This window comes from Plutella xylostella, chromosome 23, assembly GCF_932276165.1.
Source record: "Plutella xylostella chromosome 23, ilPluXylo3.1, whole genome shotgun sequence".
In the NCBI taxonomy this organism is placed as follows: Eukaryota; Metazoa; Arthropoda; class Insecta; order Lepidoptera; family Plutellidae; genus Plutella; species Plutella xylostella.
The window spans coordinates 11216523-11242644 of NC_064003.1; the positions used below are offsets into that span (position 1 = coordinate 11216523).

The 26122-nt window shown below is 37.3% G+C and overlaps 1 protein-coding gene across 1 annotated transcript in view; it reads left to right on the forward strand.

Moving 5' to 3' along the window:
• Nucleotides 1–26122, forward strand: part of LOC105380668 — a 154383-nt gene that overhangs the window by 58512 nt on the left and 69749 nt on the right. The window lies entirely within an intron of this gene.

Consider the following 26122-nt stretch of genomic DNA (forward strand, 5'->3'; position numbering starts at 1 on the left):
CATATAGGTATATGGTCTAGACCCTGAGAAAGAACATAAGCTACTTTTTATCCTGGATTTCCTTCTACCTTCTACTTTTTAAGGCGATGCGAAGCTCGCGGGAACAGCTAGTACTTTTATAAATTTAATACGATACAAGAACTACAACAGAAAGATACAATAATTCTGATTCTAATAGTTTTAAGGTGCCTCTGTGACCCATTTAAGGAAGGCATCTCTGTACAAAGGGTCGATGAACCGAGCTAGGTTATTTGGACTTTCGCCGCCATATTGAATTTAATAACGCGAGTGGGACGCGGGTATTTTTTAATATCCTCGACAAGACACCAACAAAATTGGTTATCCGAAATAAAAGGAGGTTATTTGTGGGATTATTTCTGTATTGGACACCCTTTTTGTAAGTCCATTTTAAGCTCTTTTATGAAATAAGGGTGATTTTGTCCTGGTTTCATCGGTAAGGTTTTAAATATTTATACGTGAGAAATGAGAGCTATATTATATATACTTTATTGAACGGAGCAGGAAAACTATTATATAAATTAGTTATAAAGCCAACTCTGTCGAAGAGACAAATAAAATCGACTCTATCGAACAAACTTCACAAACAAGCTGGAACTTATAATTAGAGTTAACAACAAACTGGAAGCGAAAACAAAATTAAATTTATATTTACTTTAAAAGGCATTAATATCAAGACTGCTCGGTTTCGCTACAGCTAGGCTTAAGTACCGTCGGCAAAGAAAGCGGGCCACTCAGAGACGCTGAATATATTGCAGTGTGACGTCATCCCACCTGTGCTTTCAGCTGGTACCGTCAACATAACAAATGACGATACGAGAGCGAGTTTTAAAAGCACCGCAAACTTGCATTGGAAAATTTCAAAGAAAACATATTTTTCAAAAGCTGGAAAGGTCTTCCGTTAAAGTCAAGGATTTTCTACTTCCAGCTTTATACTCACTTAGGGTGGCTGTTACGAACTTCTATTTAAATACTACATAAATTCATTTAGCTAATTTCGTTTAATGCACTAAACAATTTTATCCTAAACATGTTTAGCTTCATAATTCACCATGGTCTTTTGATTACTATTTAGTTAAATGCGTTTAGCATCCTGCAATTTGTTATTTACGTTCAGTTCCACATCTTTTAATGAGAGACTTCATATTTTTTATTGAACATTCGAAACGACTCAGCGTAAAACGGAGTCAATCTATCAATTTCAAACATAGAGAAAATAACACTACTTATTTCGGCTTTCACCGCGTGGTGGTGTTTGTATTTATTTGTTGTTGTGATTTCAAAGTAAAATGAATAGTCAAGCAACTTCTTCTCGTGTTCGTGCCCCTAATTTTACAAGGGAAGAACAAGATTTATTGTGCAATGTATTGGAACCATACTTGCACATTATAGAGAGCAAAAAAACGTTGTTCCTGAATGGTATCAGGAGATTTAATGTATATTTTATACAATAATGCTATTGCATGGGTAACTCTATGAATGATTCTGCAAGCTGTTGGTTCTTCCACACCTATCACATCTCCGCAAGTAATTAACTGACTGCCAGTTGCATAATATCGGAGTGTGCAAAACAACTGGTTCATTGGAGTAACTGCATTATTTCTGTAACAATAATTATAGGTATAAATAAAAGTATAAGATAATTATGTAGTCAGATAACTTTATTATTTCAATACCTTAGCTACTTACCTGGTGGAAATAAATTCAAGATGATGTTGAATTTCTTGTAGTAGAAGCGATACAGTTTAGCTAGCGGGTTTCGAATCACGGCGCTGACATGTACCAATGAGTTCTTTTAACTTAAGTACAATGTATATCATCGCTCTTACGGTGAAGGAAAACATCGTGAGGATACCTGCATATCTAGATCTAGCACATCTAGATAATAATATGTGAACCCACCAACCCGCAGTGGACCAGGGTGGTGGGAAATGGTCCAAGCTTAGGAAGGCAGTTTAGACCTTGGGGATATGCACAAAGGTTCCACTCGAGAGAGCCAGGTGCAGGTACTTACACCCCCACAGAGAATAGAATAGAATAGAATAGCGATACAGTTTGTTTTGTCAAACGAAATCTCATAACAATTTTTTTATCCGGTACTGTCTCAAATAAGTTAGTTCTTTCTGCAATATAGCGTAATGAGCGAGGTCTATTCATATAGAGAAGTAATTCTTCATCATCGTCATCAAACAAAATATCCCACAAATCCATTATTTATTAGATAACCTCTGAACAATGACCTCTGAATCTCTCACAGACAACAACTAGACATCACTGAGGAAAAATGCTAGAAATGGAAAAGTTCTCTTGACAGCCGGTCGGTCAGCTGTTCGCCGCGACTGACGCCATGACATGCGTAGTAGATAAATGTGTTTAGTAAAGTTAAATAGCCATTTGACCGCATTTAGGTTTAACAGATTACTAATCATATTTAAGTCGTGGTAAAAGATGTTTTACGAAATTTTATTTCAAATTGTGTTTAAATAAAAAGTTAAATACATTTATCACTTTGATAAAAGCCACCCTTAAACTCGTGCGAGGAAAATATTATACGTGAACACGGAGTACATAGAAATGCTGGCAAATACACCACTATGAAGATATCGCTCTAAAAGTAAATTTTATAAAAAACACGATAGGTATCATTTTAAATAGCGTTTCACAGAAACAAAATATACATACCTCCTGAACTGAGTGTTTTGCAGACGATTGTAAAAGATAATTAACAGATTTGAAAGTTAAAATAAAAACTTAATAAATGAGGGTAAGATCTTTGCAACGAATAGGTACAAGCAAGGTGTACTTGAGTATTTACAATAGGTATATAGATCTTTTTGCTCTTGTGTTAATGATAACTCCACATGCATACTTAAAATATGCTCAAGACTGAAATCTCCGAAGGGCTTTTTGCTGACAGCTTCTTTTTCCTATAATAGTAATTTTTTTCCAGTGATTACCGTAACAGAAATTTAATGTTTATTTTTTATGGACGGTAGGACACCTAGCTTCACCAGCGTTAAGACAACCAAAACCAATCCACGTAGATAAGAAAAAAAAATATTTTCAGTCAACGTACGCGTTAGTAAACACTCCCAACTATTCTTCCCATTTTGAGTGCTGTCGCTTCATCCCGTTGCTAACCGTACCTGCTGGCTGCGTTCAATGCTTCTCATTAATACGCGAGCAAAGACACTTCACTTTTGTCAGTGAAGCGGTCAAGTGCGAGCGAGATAGCTGTCTTTTTGAAAGTGCCGTCCCTTTGTTGGTGTAAACGCAGCTTTTTGCGTCTTTGCAAAGTTTTTCATGACGGAAACTATGAGGGGAATATTTTGGGAAAGTTAAGAATTGCAGCAAAGTTACAGTTGCCTGCTGCATTTTGTTAGCTTTAAATAAAGCTAACAAAATGCATTTGTTTGCTGTATTTTAGTTTTAAGATTTTTCACTTTGATTGATACTTTAATGAACAATAAAGGTTTATTAATTGTTTAAGAGGGCATCAAAAATATAAAGTCAAGAGAAATATTAAAAGTTGGCATTTGTGTAAAATAACAGTTCCATAAGTCCGATAAATACACAAAACAAGATTGTTATTCCTAGAAATACCTGCAATACAAATATTTTATCTTTCAAACCATAACCACACTTGAAATAATTTAGAAGTGTTTCGTCAGAATTCTAGCAATGAGAGTCAACAATAGTGGTAAGAAATGTAGACGCTCCGCCGCCGCCGCCGCCGCCGCCGCTCCTATACAAATAGTTGCTTAGAGTAGCGCCTGAATGAAGAGACAATAACTGTAACACGGGTAGAACAAACCTGCGCCATTCAATTAAAAGCCTGATAATTAAATAATCAACATTTTGTAATATTTACCTACTAAAATCGACTACTAACATGGTAGGTACCTACTTTTTATTTTTTATACTTATCATTAGAATAGGTATTTTAATACATGAAAGTTTATTGAAAACCCATGTGGTAGGCAACAGCCAAGTCTTAATTGATTATAATATACTAACCTAATTAATACTAATTTAACATGGCTCGCATCCGCTGCAGTACCAACAGCATCCTCAGTGTCTTTGCTGATCGATGGGACTCTCCATTGACTCAGAGATGGATGCGGTTACACACCAATTAAAATATTCTTGTATATATATGCCTACTAACACTAGATGTAAGAACATTGTATTACTTACTATTATTGACTTCTTGTCTGATAATAAATAAATAATAATAGTAATAATAATGACACTAACCGGGAGTTTTCCTTGGGTTTACTTCTATAGTTTTCACAGGGAAAATCGTCGGTTAGTGTCACATTTCATATAGATTAATGTTGTCAAAAGGGCCTTACATGTTGGCTTCGGCCCCATGCACGCCTTCCAAATGCCCGGGACCCTATGGTCCCGAGACGGTAAAGACACAATATAATAATAATAATGCGGCAGGGCAGCTTGTGGCGAGCTGTTGGGCATTAGCGACCCCACCCACCCGATGCCGGGGAGAACCCCTGTTCCTCATCTCTGGCTTGCCTTTATTGGTTGTCCAGAGTGCACACTGACGAGGAACAGGATCTCCCACCTCTTGCTTGCCTTCATTGGCTGGTTTGAGTAGTGTACCGCTAGAGCAGAAATGCTCGGAGGAAGGATGTATATCCAGTAAGTGCTTGTAGGGGTCTTCGGCATCCGCGATTGCTCTGAGAGCCTTGGTATACCTCTCCATCCTCAGCACCTCATGCCATGTTGCACCCTTGTTGCTACGTCACTGTAATGTGCTAGCGACTGTTTTGGGGGGCCCATTTAATGTGTGTGCGAGTCACCCCCTGCCTTTTTATCTATATGTGAAACATATAGGTCCAGGCAGGGGCCATAGTCCTCCCATAGTCCCAGATACCCAGTCCATTTAGCACCCCATTCCATAACCCTGTATTAGTTTTCTCCATATCCTACAATAGTCCTGCACTAACCGGCGGTTTTCCTTGGGTTTACTTCTATAGTTTTCACAGGGAATATCGTCGGTGGGTGTCACATTTCATTTAGATTAATGTTGTCAACGGGCCTCTACGTGTTGGCTTCGGCCCCATGCACGCCTTCCAAATGCCCGGGACCCCATGGTCCCGTGATGGTAACGACACAACATAATAATAATAATTTTTGTTCCAGGTAAGCAGACCAGAAATATGCATGGTTGAATAAAATAATGGAAGGTAAAATTCATATCATAAACAAAAAAAATGGTATGGCTAAGCCACACTTAAAACTAAGTAGATTTAGCACAACCTTACAATAATTATGTAATTTTGTTGTTTTGTAAAACTAGATAATACTCAAGTCGTTACTGAAATTAGGTTAACTGAATCTGATATTATGACACAACATCCGTGTTCTTCAATAGATATTTTTTGAGGATTTTTCTAGATGAATTAGGTACTACGACTTGAGCTTACTATTGTTTGGTTCGTTAGGCGTATTGCGTAGTTTTCAGTTAAACTTCAAGATAATATTGGTAAATAGTGCTTATTATTAAAAAAATACTGGCATAGGTTATTACTGGTTTATAAATCAATATGGTCACAATTTGCCATCCAGGATCTTTCTTCTAGTAAAAGTCCACGTCGTGTTTACTGCTATTTGTCGGCGCCTATCTATATCTTCAATTTAGGTCAATTTGTACAGAGTCGGGAGTAAGTCTGCAGCTAAATCGCAGCGAAATTGGAAATAAACTAAGTTACCAACAAGACACAGATCCCGTTGTGAATACAAATGGTTCGTCACAAACTAAGGTTTAGGTTTAGTCTGGAGCTGGGTTCGGAGTAATCTCTGAGTTATGAATTCAAAGGATTTTCATAGTTAATTGTTCTGAGAACTAGGCCACTCCTTCGTGATCCGATTAGCTTTAGATGGATACAGATTTGTTGAATTTTCATCTCATATTTTTCGTTAGATGATTCGTTATCAAAATGGCCGTTATACTATGGGATGAAGGATGATAGATATGAAGGTTTTACATTCAGTCTTTGAAATTTACTCACCTACCTCCCAGGAGGCACTGCTCTTCTCTAGTCGAGGTCTCCATCGACAAGCCATTTACCCCATCGGTTATCGGTTCTTTGACAGATGTAATCTTCAATCTGTTCCATTTCCCGCGCAGTCGACGACAGCGCCCGATTAGCGCTTTATCTGCTGAATCACAGCTGACTCCCAGCTCTATACTCCCAGCCAGTAGCTGGGTACAGCTCGAGTGATGACCGAGCAGGGCGGGGGCGCTAGTGTGCTGGCTCGTCTATTGATAATTTACTGAAGTCTACTTTTAGGCAGAACACATAGAATAGTAGGCCGCGTGGCAATTGACTTTTAGAAATCCCCCTCGTGGCAATTACTTGGGGCATGCTTGTGGCATTGGTAAAAGTATTGATATAGAATTTGACATTATTATAGGCATAATTAAATTTTAAGGGTAACGAAAAAACAGGTACCTACTTACGATGAAGCAGGTCTGTATCATTTTGTCGGTACTAAATGGCTGTAATCAAAATAATTACAGTAGTACGTTTCGAGTAAAACTTTAGAAACCAATTCAAGCAATTAATTATGATAAAATTTGTAAGTATGTAAGTTCTTTTATATAATGCAAGTTCGGTTTTTTACCGCCACACAATAAACGTCGGTCGGCCTACGGCTGAAGAATGAGAATCGTGTGCAGATAAAGTAATGGTCTGTGAAGGCGTCTGAAGACACCGACTCCGGCTATTTCTGACCTGATTTAAACTGCAGTCGGTTTGTGGACGATTTACATGAAGCGAACATGAAGCTAGAACTAGGGCATTAATATTATTATTATTTTTGTAGTGTGTTGTTCTCCCTCTGTTGAGTTTGAGGGGTATGTTTTATATCCAGATCACGCGGGCCTTAATAGCCAAACGTAACCGAATTGGTGATGCAGGATGATGAGGTCAATTTCCTTGTGATGCGGCAGGTGTTCAGGATTGTGGCCTTTTGTAGAAGGTGGATTGTGTGGAGTGGAATGTTCAATATTTCTAGGCTATTTTATTATTATAAATTATTTATTGCACACAATGACAACAACAAACAAGTACAAAAACCAACTTAAATAGTAGCATTCTCATGGCTAAATAATGCATTTTCCAAAAAGAATACTACAATAATGTTATATTCTATTATCATTCCAGGGTTATGCTTTCATATTAATGTACCTTTTATAGCTATATATTATAGCCTTTGACTATTTCATGTTGGCCTTTGAGTTACATAGAATTTCGGCAGTAGCAAGCACCAGAACGAAACATAATTAATTCATGAAATAGAAATTCTCCGAAAATAAATACAGACCTATTTAATAGAACCTCTATTAACATTGTGTAACCAAACCATTAGCGTCACAAAGACCAAATTTCCGCGTAGCTGGTTCATCTAAACACACACACACACACTCACGCCTTGTACTAATGTACTCCCTTGCGGGGTAGGCAGAGGTGCATTGCTGCACCCACTTTTCGCCAGAGTGTTATGTTAGTCCCAATGTAATAGGGGGCGGGCCTATTGCCATTTTACGGGCACATCCAAGACCCGAGAACAAATATCTGCGTTTAAACAAATATCTGCCCCAGCCGGGAATCGAACCCGGGACCATCGGCTCAGTAGTCAGGGTCACTAACCACTACGCCATTCGGTCGTCGTTCATCTAGTGGGTCTGGTTCATCTAGTTCAATATTAATGAAATTCCTGTGCTAATATTAATCACTTCGTATCCGATAGCTTCCTGGCACCTTGGTAATATCTGTTTCATAGTACCTGTAGCGAGATAATGCTGCCTTTGTAATTATACACTTTGACCCTTGAGTATAACAAGCTAGTATCAAGTCGAGGCATCATCAATAATAATCTGAAAGTATTAAATTACTTAAATGACTGTCTTCATCAACGTTTGGGCCTTCCTTCAACACATACTTACAATAAAGTGTTTGTCACGGAAAATTGAAATTTAGGACAGACCATAACATTTTCAGATGTCTTCGAAATGTGTGCGTACCTGCACGTTCATTAAGCTTACATGATAGATTAATAACTAACATAAATAATTAAAATTACTTAAAATGATAGTATATAGGTTACACGGAAAGTTTACAGGTAATGAAATTTAAATAATTCAAGCAATGTACAAAATATTACAACTTTTCTTAGAACTACCAGTGTTTTAGTCGTATCTGCTTATAGTAATATCCTACATACTTTATTATCATCTTCTCAATGAACATAGTGTAAATTGATGCATGAGGCAGCAACACTGAATAATACATAATATAATATTCCTCAGAATGATGGCTCGAGTAGGTTAACATCAAAGTGCTGTGTGTAAAATGATCTCTTAGTCTGAAGTAGGGACGTAGAGAGATCCTCTGAAGAGATTCCAATCGTTTCAACTTATCCAAAGGTCTTTGTCGGATGACTGATGTAATGGCGGACCTCTCGGCTCTGCGACTGTAGAGCAAATGCGTTTTAAAATGTAAGATTTATAGTGCTATCTACGGTCGTTCATGGTACCTATAGCTTTGCAGATTGTATTACATTTTACTCCTCTTTTTTAAATTAAAAACTTATAAACCTAATGTGTGTACTAGTAGACACAGCCTATGCAAATGAAATGAGGCAGGCTATCCGCATTCGCAAGTCTGAAACATCAAAGTTAATGTGATGAGCGAACTCTTCTATTGTGTAAACTACCAAAGAAGCACGCTTTTCACTTTACATACTGCATGATGTGAGGAAAAACATTTCAATCAAAAGGAGATATTACTACAGCTGACGTACTCCAAAGGCTTGATTTTGATAAGAATCAGCTCATACCATACGGTACGTAGGTTAAACTGTTGGCCGCAAAGATGGACATCGGCAAGCTAGCATGGAAGGTGTTGATCTTAAATTACGCTTAAAATACTTAGTGCACGTAGAAATTTTGGCACTTCGCACACTCTAAATTAAAAATTCATAAGCTAGGCAAAGTAAATACATGAAAATATAACATAATTGACTTTCCATTATCCCAACTTGGCGGCACCTATCTCATTACTCTGCGGAGCGTCGAAGTAATTGTGTTATTACAACGCGCAGCGCCATCTAGTGTTACTTTGTGCAAACAGAGCCGCTTTTAGTTAGGAGTTGCAGCTACTTGCGAAGTTTTCTATGGCACGAGGAATTGCATTACTTAGGAGAGATTTTTCCAATGTGATTTATTTGTTTTTAGAGAAGTTTCTTGTTGTATTAAAGCTTCTGAAAAAGCTTTGAATACACGTAACTTTATTTTATTTGTTCACTATTTCTTTTAGCGATGCCCTTTTAAGTACCGTACACGACGTGATTACAATGAATGTGCAACAGTAATTACACATATTATTATGTATCTTACATACTTAATTGGATGCTGTGCCTAAATCTTAGTTTCTCTATTGCAGCAAATAATTCAGCCCTCCGCCCGATCGACAGTTTCAGAGAACCACCTCACTTGCAATTAACCTCCTTTACCTACAACTAACTTACACCGGGGGACTACTCTTGCTTGACGAAACACTAAGTTTAGGGGACATAGAGCCGTGGTTAGCGCAACAGCTGTCTGAAAAATTGCATTCATTATGTTGCTTTCAATATATTAACTTCTTTCTGTCTGTCTGCTATATTATAAAGTCGTGAGTTTAGCATTACCTAGTGTAATCATTCTGTGTATGTATTGTGTTCCGTAAATAAACAATAAATTCATCTATCTATCCATCTATTTCGCGAAGCAGGAGTAGACCCCTAGGCCGTGGTTCTTGGGTGCAGGGTGGGTGTACGTTGATTGTATGTTAGTTACAATGTGCAATGTATATGTATATGTGTATGTGTGTTGCGGAGACAGTATTGACAAGCTCTTAGCTGGAATCGAACACAGTACTTTGTGCAGATTAAGCAGAGCTTTTGATGGTGGTAACTTTGTTGGCACCATGCAAATAATAAGTACTCTTAAATTATTTCAATATTGTCACCAGCAGCACATAGACCATAGGATAAGTTACAGGTTGTGGTCATTTTGAAGTTGGTCAGCGGTAACGGTAGACAGTATTGTACTTTGTAATGAAAAAACATTGAAAATCAAATCTAGTTAGATATTTCGTGCAGCGTAAAAAAACCTTAAACAAATCACATGACTGTCATTAGGTCTTCATTAGGTGGACCAAAATGCAATTAAATCTTTGAAATTATTATTATGATTGTACACAAACTGGTTCGATATTGGAGCAGACGGGTGGTCGTTGCGAGGGCCATTCAAACTTATAATGAAGCCAATATTTTACCTTTACATTACCTTGTTAGCATTGGATTAGTTTTGTTGAAAACTATTCAGGTTTCAAAGCTTTCTGCTTCAAGTTATATGGTTTTTAGAATGGAAACATTCTGGTTTTGCTGTTCAAAGAACTTTGACAAAGATAATGATTGATGTAACTCTTGACAGATCACTAATGGTTGTGCAAATGTGCAATAGTGGTAGGTACACGGTAGGTACGTTAAAAAATATAGGTACGGTACTTAGTCATTTTACTATAAAACAATTGATATTTGTCAGGTATGGTGTCTCTTGAAATCCTGCCTTATTAAGAAACAAACAATTACCTTTTAACTAGTAAAACAGACTAAAGGTTGTGCTTACATACCAATTTCATAAAACCATTGCACTATCATCAAAATGGCTGCTCAGTTGAAATAGCTTCGTGTTCAAATCTCCATAAACTAAATTGATAGTCCATCCCTCAGCATAAACTTTAAATAAATTATTCACAAACTTGTCTACATAAATCTTCTAAAGTACCAAATAGCTAACAGCTTAACCAACTTTAGGTGTTGGTTGTTGTCTAATGCAATAGAGTCGACTGAAAAGTAAATAAATTTCAGGCAATTTCGTGCAGTTTTCCCAACGGAAAGGTCAGAAAGGCTTTCTCTATCTATAATTTATCTAATTATGTTGCTTCATGTTATTCATGTGGCACGAAATGGCGGAGACAGGTGAAAACAAAAGTGTTTCCGCACACGCCAAGTTCGTCGACCCGCGCCGTTGATAAAGGAAGGACTCTCCCCGCGTACAATCGAGTGCAAAATTGCATTAGTGCCCAGAGGGCACCGGAATACCGGAACCGGTAAATGACACCGGTTTTTTATTATCACTTTGCCGTGTTCAAATCGGACACGGAATTGGATTTGGAGCTCGAAAAGAGGAAGTTTGTCGGTGTACCTAAGCGGGCGATTTTGGAACGTTGTCAGAGTTAGTTGTCGTAATTTGAATTAAACAGTTCCAGGAATTGCGATTCTAGTTCGTTAATGTTATTACGAATTGATGACCTATTTCTGCGAACGCTATAATGTTTTAATTGGTTATTAATTGATAATTTTATGTTATTTAATACTGTCCTGATGTGTTATTCATTACGTTACCGCAATAATTATTGTCTTTTTGTATCATTTAGTAATAAATGTCATTAAGATTTAAGTTATATTGGCTTATACAAATGAAACTACGCAAACTATACTATGCAAATGAATGCAGCTCGTAACTATATAAAAATCTGAAATTGAAAACACAATCTCTAATCCAAACCAGTGTTGCACAAAAAATATAAATCCACTAATTGGTCGTCAAACTACAGGAGAGGCAGAAAAATGGACATCGTAATTTGTAACGTCAGTGTCCGGTGATGAATGACGGCCGACACGCGACGCGGGGGCGGGGGTGCGGGGTGCGGGGGGGTGGGCGACTGAGGTTACTAAATAATTGATAAGTGCAAGTCCGGGGTCATTGCACCCGCTGTGGCGATGTGTAATAACAAGTTGTGAACGCGACTGTACTTTAAGGGTTGCTCGGAGTTCCATGTCGAAATAAATGTGAAGTATTGGGCGGAAATTAATTTTGTTTGACTGAAATTGTTTAAAACAAGTCAACAACTCCGGTTGTTTAGAAGAAAAATACTAGAGCGGGAAAACAATGTTGTCTTTCCTTTACTTAGATTCGTCATAAATATTTTGAATATAGGACAATTGTTTTCTTTTAATTAAAGATAAAGTATTTGACACACTGACAACAGCAACGAAAAAAATATATTATACAAAACAACAACAAAAAAAAGGATAGGATAATACAATACAAAACAAAGAATGAAATGCTTGCTGTCAATTTAGCATGTGCTTAGCTGTAGACAATAAGACCATAGCGCCATTATGCACCTCTACTGCCTCTTTGATGAATATATAAATAAATATAAATATGTGGGGACATCTCACACACGGCCATCCGACCCCAAGCTAGGCAGAACCTGTGTTATGGGTGTCGGACAGCTGATATATCTATACAAATACATAGATAGATAGATACTAAATATAAATATCAACACCCAAGACCCGAGTACAAATATCTGTCTTTAAACAAATATTTGCCCCAGCCGGGAATCGAACCCGGGACCTTCGGCTCAGTAGTCAGGGTCACTAACCACTACGCCATTCGGTCGTATCCTACCCCCTCTCTGCTAAGTTTCGCCAGTCAACTGCACCTGAGTCTGTCGGTTGAAATTAATAATTGAGGATTTGCAACTGACACTCCGAGGCACGTTACACTGAATAGGCCAATCAGTGGAGACGGTTTGAGGCGCTACTACTAGTTCACCCCCTACACTTTTGTCCCAGGAGGATCTATACTCACGAAATACTAACGAACGAAAGCTTTCAAACAATCGGTACTTTTAATATCACGAGATAGAGCCGTGGCTCGCGCAGCAACGCTCCAAAACTTATATAATAATATGTAGAGTGACCCCCTTGCTACGACATCCCTCAAAACCAGTTAAGTAAAAGAAAATAATTCAATCGGGATTTTATGACTAGTCAGATATTATTGATAGACTTACTGGTATTTTACATTTACAACAAGATAAGCAGGTTAATTAGGGGCAATTTTTGCTCACTTGACGTCTCATGAACTCCAGTTTCAGTCGCTACGGTCGCTACGCCTCGCGTAGTACTTGCTACGTTGCTACGCAGTGTCGTAGCAGGTGCAGGAAGGGCTTGCTTAATAAAAACGAAGATTCGTAACACATTTTCTCGGAATATTAAGGCCCTCTAAAATGTTTTGTACATGGCTACTAATAAATTGAAGCCACATTTGGTCCAACTCTCAAAAACCACAAGATGAAGTGGACTGGTATTTGACCACAGAAGTGAAATCAATCATAAAAATATTAAGTATTCCAAATTAAAGTGGGTTTTAAAGGCTTATTAGAACTATGTAATTATCATCACAAAACAAGATGTTGTTGTAAGTAAGTACAATAGGTAATGATAACAAATATAGGTAGTTGCCTATAATATTACAGGAAAACATAAAAACTTGAAAAAAAAACCCACACATTTCGTCCGATCTTAGACCAAGAACTGAGATAAGTAGGTAGAGTACATTATGTAACTAAGTACTTTGTGTTCATAAGTTGGAGTGATGAAGCCTGGCCGGAACTTGGACAGGACTTTGGATATTGAGAGCACCGAGTAGGTACCCGCACAAAACTTACCGACTTATCCAACCGATTTGCAATATTGGTTTCATGTATGTATACAAACATGACATATCCATCTCGCTTGTACATAACTGGCACAGTTTCTTACTGACATAATTTCACCTAAGCATGAAGTTAGCCCTGCATAACGACAATTCAGTCAATTACTGTTTAACGACGACGCTTTCGGGCATAGAACAATTACAGATATACAATTATAGAAATAAAACACGTCATCAATAAAATTCCATACAACTTTATTGGCGCCTAACGTCTATTCAAGATTGACTTTGCTCTTCCAAGGTTTATACAATAATGACCGCAGTAACTACAAGTATTAATAAAATATCAAAATGGCTAGCAAAGTAAATTGTTTTGGGTATTAATAATTAAAAAGTCCATTAAAAAATCGTTAACTCAAATTAAAGTGATAGAATATAAAAAGTTACATTTAAACTGTACCATCATTCAGTTGCAAACTGCAAAACAACACACAAAGGTAAACTATTATTCTATTATTTTAATACTTTTAATCTTCTTCTTTCTCAAATAAGATTATATAATAAAAATAACTATATTAAATTATTTATTTATTTAAACTAAAACCTAATAGTAATTTGCTGCTATAGGCTGATTATGATGATGATGATACACATTGTGTAAAAATTAAAAAAGCTGCTCGAGTTTTCTAGAGCATTTTACTCAGCCACTTTCCACCTTCAAAAGGGCACTTGCCAAACTGTCAATATCTAAAAACTAATTATTTACAGCTTGCTATATTAATTTTCATATATTTTTTATTAAATTATCGTACCTGCATGTTATACTGTAGTGATAACTAGCTGTTAACTAATATTATCAAAATTTAATCATTAAACTGAAGTGTGCACTCTCGTCGGTTATAGGAAGGAAATGTAACTTCATATTGTATATGTTTGGAACTCTGTATTCTTATAACTGTTTGTGTACCAATATAATAAAATAAAATAAATTTCCAATGTTATTCTTTCATGAATTTAATCGACTTCAAGGTGTTTTCAAATTATTTCACAGAGAAGCATCTTATTTGTTATGATCTGTTTTATGTGGAAGAGTAGCTGGATGAGGACGGCTGAGGTCAGAGTATTGTTGCGGTGCTTGACCTATAAAGGCTTACGTCCAGCAGACGGTTATTGCCTGATGATAATCACCAGCATCAGAAGTAGAACGCAGATAAAAACCAAAACTCAATCACCACGACTCCACCTCGTTGCATTAAACGTACCAATTGCATGAAAACTGTTGTTCTTTCCTTTTAGAGTAAAGCCTAGTTCTACTTCCAGATGAAGCTGTCAATTTTCTTCGTCCTAGCTGTATGCGCATGCGCGTCGCTGGCGGCGCCGCAGCTGCAGTGGGACCCGAGCGGCCAGTACCGCGTGCTGGCGCGCGCGCCGCTCGCCTACCTGCCGCCGCTCGCCTACCCCCCGCTCGCCTACCCCGCCGTCGCCTACCCCACCTACCCCGCCGTCGGCTTGCAGCGGGCGAGGGCGCCCTTCTTCTATGATTACAAGCAGCTGTAAATAGCGGCTGGCAATACTGGCGATGAATTTTTGATGATGAATTAAATGGCTTTTGATTGATAAATTTTTGTAGTTGTTACTGTAACGAAGGTTTCTTTACACTAGGAAGCATTACTTATTTCTTGGTTAAAAAACATTTCGTGTGTGTACGTATCTATACTTTGGTGACTAAAAATATCCCTCCTCAATCTATTAGTGCCGCTGTCTGAGAGCCTCCCTCTTAGAGAAATCTTACGTAAGACGTACCAATAAGAAATACCGTAACAAAAATAAGAAATTAAACTTCCTAAGCCCATCAAGATTGACCGTATTGTAAATTTACAGCAAGTTTAAAATTGACTTCGAAACACACGAGTTTCGACTCTTTATGTCTATCAAAAAGCCCTTTATCTAAATAGCTTCGAATCCGATATTCTCGGATGAACAAAACACGAATTATTGCTTGTGAGGAGGTCAAAAAATTGAATAGATTAACCTCATTTTTCCTTTTCATTCAGATGAACAAGGGACCTTCAAGCCTCTTGTGACAGGGTAGTACAAGGAACATACACTCACGGGCAAAGAAATAGTTCAAAGTAGAAATAGTTAAATATTGCAAAAGGCGTCATTAAGTTAGTTTTTTCCGTTTAGGAGTAATTTGGTGATTTTCTGAATGGAACTTTAAAAAAATGAATAAGTAAACTCACAAAATGCCGACACCAAACATCACCAATTTTTTCAAACATTTCATTAAAAAATTTAATAGAATATTACCGGTTTTAGTTCGTAATATCCTGATGCTCTATTCAATGTACTTCAATGTTGCGCTAGTCTTTTCCGTTTAGGACTACTTTGTTGATTTTCTTAGTGGAACCTTTTCATTGTCTGTGAGTGAGTCTCTAATGAGATGGTGTAGTATCAGTTGCCTATTTTTGGAAACGGATTATTTAGTGACTCTTTTTGGTTGTAGTTGACACAACAAGAAGAAACAGAACTTACATAAGGGTCGCTCAAAAAATAAATCCCAATCTCGACAAGTCGTTTCGTGTATGTTTTACATACAATATTATTTCATGTCGTGTGTCATTAATTGAAGAGAAAGTCAAAAAAGGAAATTTAGGTTAGGACAGATCATGCAGAGCAGTTATCTAGTTCGTAGCTACTATCTGCTAGTAGTAGTGTATGTCCAAAGTACCTTAATTTCTAGGTACATAATAATTATGTTACTTATTAAAGTTCTAACTCTTGCGCTACTTCTTTTTAGATATGGTAAAGATAGTATTGAATAAAATATACTTCTGGAGCTTCCCAACATTATTTCCGTTTTTCTTGTGCAGTGAAAGCACACCAAGTCACAGCATAGTTTATCGATAACTCTAGAACACGATAATCACGAAACGATATGACGTCTACCACAGATATATTTTACCCTCCAAGGTGCTAACAAAGTAGACTACTATAAAATTTATAACAGAATATAAATAAAGCTAGCTTAAGTAACGGGGTTTTTACCTAAAAAAACTTTTAGAAAAATACAGCTTCCTGAAACCCAGAGAACTAAAATTTCACAACTTTCAGTTTTTTGGCGGCTACAAACTTAACTTTGTCTAAAAACTGCCGTGGGTCTTCAGTCTCCATATTATGTCATCGTATGAGATGTCTGGGTCTCTAGATGTGTAGTTTTAACTATAAATTACTTAATTAACTCATGTTCGGTCTGATGATTTTTAGTCAGCAAAGTGTAGGTACATACGTATGTACTCACACCTTGCTGGCATTCGGTGTGATGTTTTTTAGTCAAGAAATAAGTAGCGCCTCCTAGTGTAAATAAACCTTCGTTACAACAACAACAACAAAAATTTCTCAATCAAAAGCCATTATATTTCATCATCAAGAATCCACCGGCAACCTTCGCAATTTACAGCTGCTTGTAGTCGTAGAAGAAGGGCGCCCTCGCCCTCTGCAAGGCGACGGCGGGGTAGGCGACGGCGGGGTAGGCGAGCGGTGGGTAGGCGAGTGGCGGCAGGTAGGCGAGCGGCGCGCGCGCCAGCACGCGGTACTGGCCGCTCGGGTCCCACTGCAGCTGCGGCGCCGCCAGCGACGCGCATGCGCAGACAGCTAGCACGAAGAAAATTGTCAGCTTCATCTGGAAGTAGAAATGGGTTTTGTTAGTTTTGGGGACTTAATTTTGAGCTGAGAGAGAGAGTTGTAGCCATCTACATGATTTAACGTCTTTCTTATTGAAACGCCTTTGTATCTTCCACTGCAATGACTGTCAAAATAAATATTTAATCAACTTTGAAAAAATTTAAGTGGTTCTCATGAGCTGGTGCAGACTACTGGAATAATTTATTTTGATAAAGCTCCAGATTGCTAGATACCTTACTATCCTGGCGCTTCACACCCCTTCAGAATGATCGGAAAACACGATATTTATAATAATTGCTTTATTTCTATAAGAACATACGTATTAGATGGGTATGCCTTAAGTCTGTTGTTATTAGTAAAAGCCTTAAGAATAAACAAGGACAAGTCTCGATTGATTATAGTTTGAATGGTTTTATCTGCCACACAGGCGGAAAGATAATGAAAGACTAATGGACTACTTAGACTGCTACTAATGCTCTTCCATTTATAAATAAGAGCGAGTTTATTTCCCTGCACTATTTATTAGTCTTATAAAAATAAAATAAAATGTATAAGTTGGTTATAAGTTTAATGAGATTTTTACCTTTGCAAGTGTATTGATTCACAGTTTGCAACTGAATGATGGTACAGTTTTAATGCGACTTTTTATATTATATCACTTTAATTTGTGTTAATGTTTTTTGAAGTGCCTTTTTAATTAATATTTAACACCTGTTTTTACTATTGATTGTTTTAATTATTTTTTATTATCACTTATGAGAACTAATTTAATTTCGTGGTCTAATTAGTATGTTGAATTTGTTTCAGGTACGCTGCGAATCTTGTAAACTTTACTCTCTTTGATTGTAAGTATAGAGACCGTTTTTTTTTGTTTTGGTTAATCTAATTAGTAAACCTGGTAGGTATTTTTATATCAACGTAAATTTATTCAATCAAAGTCTACGCTTAAATCAGCTGAAATGGATGTATTTATGTGCATCTTGGTATTATTATCTTACTACCATAAACTCTTTTTTTTTTTAATTTAGTTATTAGGTACCATATTGATAGGCATGTACCAATATATTGAATTTAACCTTCTAACTAACGTTTGTAGCATTGTAGCAGAAAGGAAATCTCACTCCCCCTAGTCGAGAACTAGTCGCGATCTATCACCGCCTCGCTCAGTTAGCACGACGTGATCTACAGAGTGCCTAGTGCAGGTTTTACTTAACCGATCGAGTAGGGAAAATCAACACAAGTATCGTACGCACCTAGTGCATCGCGTGATCCGCTTCATACAAATTTACGTTTAGTCGCCTCTACCAGAAGGCCTAGCACGGGGCGCAAGACGCGCGCGCCAAGATGTGACAAAAGTTTTGCGTCACACTCACGTCGCACGGCCTCGAGAGCGACGGAAATAATTTTTCATGTCATGACGTGCGTCATGTCTTGTGCCCTGTGCTAGACTTTAGGGCCAGGCCACAACACTGCGACGTCGCATCGCAAAATTCTGCGACTGTTTTGGAAGTTTTCCCGTACAAATGCTTAATTTAGTGTCGCAGATTTTTGCGATGCGACGTCGCAACGCAGTGTTGTGGCCTGGCCCTTAGAACGATGCAAAAACTCGCACTCTCCATGCAGTTGTCTCGCTCAGTTAACTCTGAGCGACGTACATCGTGCGTCGTACAGTCGGCACGGGAAGTGCTGACTAATCGAGCGCGCTTCCGGACGAGACTACCGCCGGAGCTGGCGACATGGCGCGGGGACATCACTGTGACTTACGGAAAACAAAGTTGTTATCTTGTTTTTTAACAACTCCATCCTGTGGTTTTTTTCCATATTTTTTTCATTCGCAGGGTTTATATGAGATTCCGTAAATGTACGTACCCATTGCCTGATAGCTCCCACCCGGTCGTTTTTGTCAAAGCGATAAATATTTGTGAGAGCCTTTGTGAAGTGGTTAATTTAGTTTTTTTCATACAAAGTTTTCAATATATTCAGTTCAGTGTTTAATTCATGAAATCAAAAGTTTACATGATTGAAACTTGAATATTGAGCATTTAACTACCTACCTGTTTAAATTTACTTAGGCAAGTCATTTAAAACCAATAAATTAACCATGTAATTTCTTGAATAGCCTGTGCAAAAAAATGAAATTTGATTGTGCGATGAGAGATGAGCGTCTTAATGCACCTTGATGAAGGATTCCACTTATATTTCACGTTCCTAACCCTAAGTTTGGCTTGACTCTACTTCAAGTCTGCATGTAACACATGTGAGAACACACACACACATCCCGGGAACACTTCCCTGGCCCCGCGCCAGCCTGTCCCGGTCAGCTGGTAATTTAACATGATATTCGGTGAGATTCCTGCCCTAATGGACTATCTGGCCCAGACTGGCCCAAAATCTATGATGTACGGTCGGGGGAATAATCACTTGAGGGCGACGGGGTGGGTGATGCTAAAAAGTGTAGGAGTGTGTGATAAAGGAACCCTAATTTTCGATTTTATGGAAAGATATTACATATTTTTCTATAATCTAACATTAATAACATATTTTTTTACGCTCACTTTATACACAAGCAAAAATAAACCACCCAATGTTGCAGTCGGGTAATACAAGTAACGAACTTTACCTTTTCGTATTCTTCTAAACTCTGAGCAGAAAGGGATCAAAAAGGCTTTTGAAGCAGAATTGCACATTTACATAAAAGTTATTCGAGAAATATTGAAACAAAAACAACGTTTCTTTCGGAAATCCATACCCCATTATAATTTTGAGGGAGAAAATTATGCACCCTCTGTAAAGTGGTGGAAAAATTTCACTTTGGAAAAATAGAGAACCGATTTTATTTGTTTTGTTACATTTGTCTACGTTTTCCTGCGTTCCTTTTGTTTCGTCTAGGAATACTTTTAAAGCACTATAAAAATACCGTAAGCAGGCAAAAGTAACAAGTTTACGTTGAATAAAATTCAATTTGACTCGAGTAAACGTTTCCTTTCTATGAGATCAACTGTGGCTATAGCATAGCGTCGGCTAGATCCATCTGCAGTTGAACACTCAAATTTGCTATTCAAAGTGGTTGGTTTAAGGCAGGTTCCGATTACAGGCTTAGCCGTTAGAACCCTGTCTGATTTCACTCGGTTATCAGACCGGAAACATTATTCCGGGTTTGATTACGCATGCATTTCTGTTCTATCTAGGTATACACAGTTCAGTTGTAAGTATGTTTGCTGCGAATCATTATAATAAATGAATACTAAGTACAAAGTAGTAAATATCTGTGGACTATAGCAGTGGATAAACAGCACATAATAATAATGGTCTATGGAAATATAACATGAGTAAGGAATAGAGTAGGTATATTAAAAATTGTAAGCACGACAATCCTTCGCGTCGAAATTGAATCTCTATTGTAAATAGAATCAGGCTGTAGAATAGTGGATGTTGCTCTTCACGTATATCAAATGGAAATGTAACATGATGGAGGTAGGAAATTACCTCCACACTGTTAATTAGTGGCGATGCTTCATATTTAGTATACTATAATATAATTAATGTTAGTTGTTGAAGCTGCTGGTGCTCCAGTTTAAATAAATAAACTTATCTAGACTAAATAATAAAGACTAAATCATAAATAAAATAGTAAATCTGACTTGACTTTCGTTTAGAATGTTTTCATAACGACGAATACAATATTTCATTTCACTGGTGCTGATGACCTGCCGACTTAAGGATTGAAACCACTGGTATATGGTACATAATATATTAACCTTGATGGAATAAACTATTTGCCTCCCACGACTCCCTCCTGAACTGCTGTGGTAATCACGACTCTATCACGTTGTAATAGAGGCACCGATCACTAAACAGCACTCTGAATCTTGGTGTTTCGTCAAACAATCTGGCATCGCTCCAGGTCCAAGCACAACTAACAAACTGCGCCCCGTGCCAGCACCCTGTATAACACCACAGACAAGGACATACATGATATACCTATAGGTACAGGATAAATTAGTAATTTTAACAGTCTAAATATCTGAGCTGTGGTGTCGTAACTTATAATGTAGTTCTCGGCCTTATTTAGGTACTTTAGGAACATAATCCATTTCATATGCTTATTTTGGTTCCAAACATGAACTTAACCAACTTCACAGATCTGTCCGCACGTTAAACCATTATTTAAATATCTCACATAGTCTTTAATTTGTTTTCCATGTTCCTAGACCTGCGATGACGGTCTGTTATTTATTGACATTTCCGCCGGTAGAATATGTACGAGTAGCTGGATAGTTTGCAGTTTAAAATATTCCGTGCGCAGAATACTTCCATGCGGTGGGTCTAGCGGCTAGGAAAAGCATATTTTTGTTCACTCCACACTCTCTAACAATTTCAAACATGTACCTGGAACTAGTTATTACTGAAATACCTGCGTAGTTAGGTAATTATGTTATTATTTTAAGTAAGTTATGAAAAATTATAACATGTGAGGTAAATATGAATTTTTTGTTCACACAATGTGTCCTACTGTCAGGACAAAAATATACACCTTTTTGCTTTCTTATTCCATCCAATTAATTAAAGATTGCCACTTAAAATAATGATACTGGTCCGTCTTTGAAGGTTGTTATTATATGAGATTTCTGAGGGACAAAAAAGATTAGATTAATAATGTTTACGCTCTTTCATATACTTCAAGAATATAATATTTTACATATTCCTCTGTCATATAAGTACCTACGTAAAGGGCAGAGAAACCTGACCCCTCTTAGAAAAATTGTTAAAATGAGAGGGGGGTCTGGTTTCTCTGCACATGACCTGAGACAGTAAATCAGCCAAGAATCAAAGCACTTCCTAAAGGAATTATAAAGCCCGTGAAAATCCGTAGTGAATCGTAGATCAATCTATTCATCAAACATCGTTGGCTACCTCTGTTCGACGTGCTGGGAGGTCGCTTCTTCTTCTTCTTCCTTGCCTTATCGCTCTATACTACAAAACATTTATCTACGAACACTGCTGCGCCAACCACGACTTTATCCCATTTATCAAGCGAGAATAACCCTCCTGCTCTACTACCTAACTAAAACCCAAGTTTACAAAGTTTGGTAAAATCATAATGTACCGACGTATATCTTTCCATCTTGCAGAGTAAACACGAGCTATCTAAACAAACAGGGTGCCCTGTGCCATTATCGAGGCGGAATATTGTGGTTACGGCGGAAATGTTATCTTTACACCCTGTGTACAGGGGAAGCCACTTTCCTAACTGCAGTAATTTGTGTTTTTCACCCTGTATAGGCTTGGGGTAGAGTTGAGTGCTGTTTATAAAAAAATATAAATGTTCCCACTTTTTGTTAACTCCTCGAATCTATATAAATATAGTACTTGTGGAGAAAAACAACAAACAAGCTTGGCTGGACATTAGATTAGAAAACCAATTTTCTTTAAACAAATTTATAAACTAATTGCTATGTAGATGCCTATTTGTAATTAATTAGTATTGTTTTCTGCAGCATAACAAATGAATGTCGCCACATAGTTATTTGATTCTAGGAACAAAATGTCACACTATCTACTGTGTTGCTGTACTAATTAATTTATCATATAGGCTAATTAGTGGAACTACAACCGGATTTTATGAGGTAGCCATGTTAATATTTAATTAATAAAACAGTTCCGGTGTAGTGTTTGCGGTAAATGAATTAAATTCACTTGTAAGTTAGGTAATTCATAATTATATTTTCACGCTTGTAATGAACTTCAGCAATATCTATAGAATTTAAATCCACGATTAAATAAAAGTATCAATACCTACAAATTTATTTTTAAGAAAGGTAATTAATAAATATATTTTCACGCATACAATGAAACTCCTTCATTGGAAGAAGACCCATGCCCCAGCAGTGGGGACGTGATGGGTCGTGATGATGACGATGATGAATGAACTTCAGTGATATATATAGAATTTAAACCAATAAAACACACAGATACGTCAAACTTAAAACTTCTCTTTTTTCGTCAAGGGTAAAAAAGGCAAATGTGAGGGGGAATACTAGAAATACAGTAGTAGTAACACATTTATACTGAAATGATATTGCTGTCACAGATTGAACAGCAAGCAAATATTGCATCTTGCCGCTCGGCACATTTCCATGTGGTTAGCTTCAGAAAAACAGGTTTATACTGAACCCTCTTGCTTACTCATACATACAGATCAAAAAGTGTTTATTCAATGTATATTACTCCTACAACACAGTCAAAAAAGTCAGGCAGAAGTATTTTTTTGGTATGAATCAGTATATTTATACAAATGGTGTTGCAGAAGTGGTATTAAAGCCGAAAAAGGAGGCAGGAGGTCGTTTTGAACAACTTTTCATCTGAGACTAGGAAATTTACAAAAAAAAACATTTGGAACGCTCAGTATAGTAGGTATAGAACTAAAGTACTATCCTTACTGAATTACCAGTATAACAGTTAAGTATGACACCATGTTAGGTATGTACCTATCAGTGTACGTTGTTCTAGTAAGATTTATAAATTACCAGAACAACAAAAAACTGTGTTCTTACAGGAAAAATATTCGAGTATGAAAACTACAAGTTTTTTCATTACATTCTGACCTCATATATCTTTTCAACTCCGTATATTATTTCGGTGTTTCCAGAAAAGCATACAGTCATCCGTTCCCACAACAGAATAATAGAATACCTGTGGCAACCGCGCATCCGGGCAGAATAAGCGAAACTTTTTTCATCTAGTTTGCTTACGATATTATTCTCGCTCCCTTTTACCAGTTTGTAGCGAATACTTGCAGTTCGCACACAGATGAATAATATGCTTATACTCAGACCAAATAATGTGTTCCCGCGGAGAAACACCGCAACAGCCGCCGCGTCGTTGCAACTTATAAAGTAAAAAGCGATATAAAGTATATGAAGTTCATTTCATTTCATTCATATACTTTTTTTTCAATAAACTTTAATGATTGGGTTAAAAATACGCAAAAAAAAATCCGTACAAAAAGTTGCTGAACAAAAGTTGTTCGGAATGATCGCTCAATCACCTTCTTATGGTTCACTATACCTTTTTTTCAAAACACTGTATAAATTTTAACATTATTAATCAGTGACCACAGCAACTTAACAGATGATAGTTACTACATATCCAGAGCAAAGGCACTAGGTGGAGGATAACCGCATGATCAGGATATTCTCTAATGGTCAGACTACAGTTGGGGTAAAGTTCATCTTTTTATGGAGATTATTTTCGGCTAACTTTCTTATTGCTTCTGTTGAGAAGTGCTTCTACTTTTACTTCTTACTGAGTGAATGAATGTTTCGTTTATTTAATTTCAGTTCAAAGTTTTTCCGTTTCCGTTTGTAAGTATACTTTTTGGTTGAAATGCAATTTACATTCGTAGAGGTTGCAAATTAAAAGTGTACTGTGTTTTACTTGTTGTTATTTTTTTGTACACAGTGCTGTTTTGTTTGTTTACCTCTTGCTCAATAAATAAATGAATTTGCACTGGTTCCCTGCCTGCTGGAGGTAGAAATAAAGTGTGCAGTTTTATTCAGAAATGAGTTGAGCTAAATATACAACTGTCCGTCCAAAATGCAGACATACACGCTATGATAATTATATACAATAAGGGTGAGGCCACACGAGCGTAATTTTGTGAGTTGTAAGTCGCGTATTCCGGCAGAAATATGTGCGCGGGGACGAGGCGCGAGGGGATCGAGTAGCTTCTACGCGACTCACAACTCACAAAATTCAGAAAATCCGTTGCTGAAAACAAACATGATCACTAAATACCCTTCAGACATTATTTACTTCGCGACTACAATCACGCAAAAGCGACATAGATTCTATCAGCACCATTTACTGTGACCACGTCGCCTCATTATCGCTCAGGACATTTGAATAGAATGCAGGTGGTCGCTGGGGTCACTGTAGATTCCCAAAAACCATAATTAGGGGAGCTGCTTCGCTATCCACGACTCTATCTCGTTGTATCAAAGATACCGATTGCAAAGCAGCTTTCTTTTGTTTAGTTTATGTCAAGCTGAAGTAACCCTATGCATGGGGCTGGCGTGCAGACAGCATCGATCGAGGGTTTTTAATAATTCAGTCGAAACTCGAACCCGGGACTTCCCATTGAGTCACGGCCGCCGCGGCCGCGGGACCTATTGTCTGGCTGTTGAACTTCGGCTGGTTTACGCGACTTCAAATGTTTTGATTGGAATAGTTCTTTGTTCTTTTTAAATTTATAGGTGAAGGGGAGGAGAAGTTAGATCATTTTATAGAAGAAGAGCTTATTGTGTTTGTAGAATTTGTAGTTATAGATTTTATCACTTACATGTATACGAAGATTCTGTAGAATATCTGCAAAAGTGAAATGGCTACTTATGACTGAAAATGGCTATACAGCATAAATGTTTACACTGAGGGTAGATCTCTTTTGTTTAGTTTACACCTAAATACACGAACATTAACATAATAATACACGCGAGACTCAATTTCCCCATTCATCACCTTCACTGCTGCAGATCCATTAGTCTTCATTACACAGACGGACACTCGAGCGAGTTAAGGAGTCTAGTAGAATAACTACAGAAGAGGCGCTTGAAGATGCATTTTATTATACAGTTCAGCCATATGGGAATCTTTGCAATCTTCATTAGAAATTGGAGTAGGTATTGCTTTCATACATTTGGTGGTTTTTGTATGAATTTGATCGACTGTCAGGTAAATTACGAAAGTATTTCTTATTCAGCTAATTAAGTCTACATACGTATGTTTGTCACTTTTCCTGAATAATAATTTGATTGAAAAAAATATTTTGATTTTAAA